Below are 4,269 nucleotides of genomic sequence, written 5' to 3'. Positions count from 1 at the left end.
AATCCGGGTTGTGCTATAACTAGCTGTGAACCTAGAGTGGGAGTTGTGGCAAATGGATGTCAAGAATGCTTTCTTGCAAGGAGAGCTTGAAGATGAGGTCTATATGCTTCCACCTCCTGGTCTTGAACACTTAGTGAAGAAAGGGAATGTTTTGAGATTGAAGAAGGCTATCTATGGTCTCAAGCAATCACCTAGAGCTTGGTACCATAAGTTAAGCACCACTCTGAATGGAAGAGGTTTCAGGAAGTGTGAACTCGACCATACCCTATTCACTTTGGTTACACCATCAGGTATCATTGTAATCCTTGTATATGTGGATGATATTATCATTACTGGTTCTGATAAAACAGGTATCAAGGAAACTAAGGACTTTCTCAAATCTGTTTTTGAGATTAAAGACTTGGGAGAGATGAAATATTTCCTTGGAATTGAGTTATGTAGATCCAAGGAAGGCTTGTTCATCTCTCAAAGGAAATATACACTTGATCTCTTGAAAGATGCAGGTGCATATGGAGGCAAGGTGGCTAAGATGCCCATGGAGGATGGGTACAAGGTTCCACGTGAGGGGGAGCTTGAAGATAGCAAGCCATTTCATGATCCAAAGCTTTATAGAAAGCTTGTAGGTAAGTTGATCTACTTAACCATCACACGACCTGACATTTGTTTTGCTGTGAACCAGGTGAGTCAACATATGCAAACACCAAAGGAGCATCACTGGCGTATGGTGGAAAGGCTGTTGATGTATCTGAATGGAACTCAAGGTCTTGGTGTTTGGATGGGTTGCAACAAAAGCACTGAAGTGGTGGGCTACTGTGATGCTGATTGGGCAGGAGACCGAGTTGATAGAAGATCAACTACTGGCTATTGCACTTTCATTGGTGGGAACTTGGTTACTTGGAAGAGTAAGAAGCAGAAGGTGGTCTCTTGCTCTAGTGCAGAAGCTGAGTATAGAGCTATGCTGAAGCTTACAAATGAGCTTGTGTGGATCAAAGGGATTCTGAAGCACTTGGAGATCGATCAAGCTACACCAATGACTATGCATTGTGATAACCAAGCATCTATTCACATTGCATCCAACTCAGTGTTCCATGAGAGGACCAAGCACATAGAGGTTGATTGCCACAAGGTTAGGCAGATGATTGTGCTCGGAGTGACTTTACCTTGCTACACAAGGAGTGAAGATCAGTTGGCTGATGTGTTCACCAAAGCAGCTAGGCAGAAGACAATGGAGTCCATACGTATCAGACTAGGACTCATTGATCTTTCTCCTAGCCGGAGCTGATCCCCTTAGCTATGGAACTCTCACTCTTTTTCCCTTACAAGGTTTTGTCCCACTGGGTTTTCCTTGGTGAGGTTTTTAATGAGGAGAGTTTCATGGCTTTCCAAGCTTGACTTGTTCCATATGGTCAAGCTTGAGGGGGAGTGTTAAACTGAAGTGTTGATAGTGAAGAGAAGCTCAAGGGAAGACTTATGAAGCTATTGGAGACTTTGGGAGGTTTAGTATAATAGTGAATAGTGTGGAGACACTATTCACTATTTGAAGAATCACTATACACTATTGAGAGACTTGGATCACAAGGCAAGGTGTATAGTGACCAAGAGAGGTTTATGCATCACGCAAGGGCTAAGGGAAGAAGCAAGCAAGGAGTTACTGTTAGTGACCGTTTGTAGATAAGGTTTCTTATCTATTCAGCTCGGCCAGACTTGACCAGGCTGTAAAGTAGGCGCGCCCCCTTCTTCCTTTGACCAAGCGTGTATGCAACCATAGCCAAGTATTCCTATTGACTCCACATGCTTTGTATAGTGATTAGGATGCCCTAGTAGTCGATCTCCTCATCTATTTAAACACTTGTAGTTGCGACTTGAGAACTTATGAAATAAGAAACACATTTTCTCTTAAGCTTTACAACAATGGTTACATAATCTCTCTTTACAAACAATCTCTCTACTCGGATTCTCTCTATTTCTCTTCTATTCTCTCAATACCAATCTCATTCTCTAAAATAATAGCTTATGCTCTTCTTCACTTTTGCTGTAGATCAAGATATCATCAAAATAAACTACAACAAAATGTCCTATGAATGCTCTCAAGACATGGTTCATTAATCTCATGAATGTACTAGGTGCATTGGTGAGCCCAAATGGCATAACAAGCCATTCATATAAGCCATGTTTAGTTTTGAATGCAGTTTTCCATTCATCTCCTTCTTTCATCCTAATCTGATGATAACCACTTTTTAGATCTATCTTAGAGAACACGCAAGAACCATGTAGTTCATCTAACATATCATCAAGTCTAGGGATAGGATGTCTATACTTTACCGTGATGTTGTTGATGGCTCTGCAATCAACACACATGCGCCAGCTCCCATCTTTCTTTGGTACCAATAGCACAGGAACAGCACAAGGACTCATGCTCTCTCGGATGTGCCCCTTTTCCATCAGTTCATCAACTTGTCTTTGGAGTTCCTTGGTTTCATCAGGGTTGGTTCTGTATGCGGGTCTATTTGGAAGTGAAGCGCCTGGAACCAGATCAATTTGGTGCTCAATCCCACGAATAGGAGGCAACCCTGCTGGATTTTCCTCTGGGAAAACGTCTCCATAGTCCTGTAAGATAAACTCAAAACCATTCGGTAGCTCCGGTGCAATGTCAGAAGAAGTTAGTAAGGCACCTTTGAAAACAAACAAGAGCATAGATTGATCCAAGTGAACCGCTTTCCTCATGTCACTAGACTTAGCAGTTAGAAGAATACCTTTTGCTTGCTTTCCACCAGTTGATTGCTCTTTGTTTCTAGCTTCTTCTCGTTTGAGCTTAAGCTGTACCTGGTCATGGTGAACTTCTTGTGGAGACAGAGGTGCAAGAACAATATTTTTGTCTCGGTGAGTGAAAGAATGGCGATTGGTGAAGCCATCGTGGATAGCTCTTTTATCATATTGCCACGGCCTTCCTAGCAGGATATGACTTGAATCCATTGGCAAAACGTCACACACAATCTCATCTTGGTACCAATGGTTATAGGAACCATTACTTGCTCCGTGACCATCAACTTGACTCCATCTTCATTCAACCATTGGAGAGGATATGGTCTAGGATGCTTTCCTGTTTTCAACCCAAGCTTTTCTACAAGAGTCTCACTAGCAACATTAGTACAGCTCCCACCGTCTATAATCAAACTACAGACTTTATCATAGATAGTACAACGAGTGTGGAAGAGATTCTCCCTTTGGTCATGGTCGTCTGGTTGAGATTGCATTTGAAGAGACCTCCTTGTGACCAAGAGCTGTCCACGAACTGGGTAGTCTATGGTTTCTTCTTCCTGCTCATCATTCTTTTCTTCTTCAGAGATCACCTCACCATTGTCAAGTATGATCATGACCTTTTTGTTGATGCACTCATTGGCGTAGTGTCCCATTCCATGACACTTGAAGCACTTAACATCTCTGGTTCTTGTAGCTGGTGTTTTTCCCTTATCCTCAGGTTCCTTTTTACAGATAGCTTGTCATCTTTGGCAGGATATGATCGGTAGTTGTTGCCATAGGAACCTTTGGAGTTGTTCTTTCTCTTCTGTTGCTGCTCAATGAGGATGGCTTTGTGACGAAGCTCATAGATGTCCTCATAATCCTGTAGTTCCAATCGATCTTGTAGTTCTCTGTTGAGACCAGCTTGGAACCGAGCCATTGTTGCATTAGAATCCTCAACAACAGAAGCTTTGATCATGAGCGTCTCCATCTCTTGGTAGTAGTCCTCCACACTCTTTGTTCCTTGAGTAAGCCTCCTTAGTTTCTGATGAACATCCTTGTGGTAGTGGCTTGGAACAAATCGTTTCCTCATGAGAGTCTTGAGTTCAAACCAACCTGACACTGCTGCTTCTCCGGTTCTTCTTCTTGTTGAAGTAATCTGATCCCACCAGTGAAGAGCATAACCATTGAACTCAGTTGCTGCAAGTCTAACCTTCTTTAACTCTGAGTAGTTGTGACATTCAAAGATCAACTCTATCTTCTTTTCCCAATCAAGGAAATCGTCTGGATTGCTGGTACCACTGAAGACTGGTACTCTGAGCTTGATGTTACCAAGACTATCATCTGGCCTGCGACGATCTGTTCTGTGTGATCTGCCCTGAGACAAGGTCCTTATTGATCGGTTTTCATCAGAACTCCTACCAGAAGAGGAAAGATCTTCAACATCAGCTCCAGTATCAACTCGTTTTCCTCTTCTTTTCTCCCTAGCAGCTTTCCTGACCTGAGAAGAAGAGCCTAAAACATTGTTAG

The sequence above is a fragment of the Raphanus sativus genome, unplaced genomic scaffold (genome assembly GCF_000801105.2).
Source record: "Raphanus sativus cultivar WK10039 unplaced genomic scaffold, ASM80110v3 Scaffold0188, whole genome shotgun sequence".
Classification (NCBI taxonomy): domain Eukaryota; kingdom Viridiplantae; phylum Streptophyta; class Magnoliopsida; order Brassicales; family Brassicaceae; genus Raphanus; species Raphanus sativus.
This window is presented reverse-complemented; position numbering follows the sequence as displayed.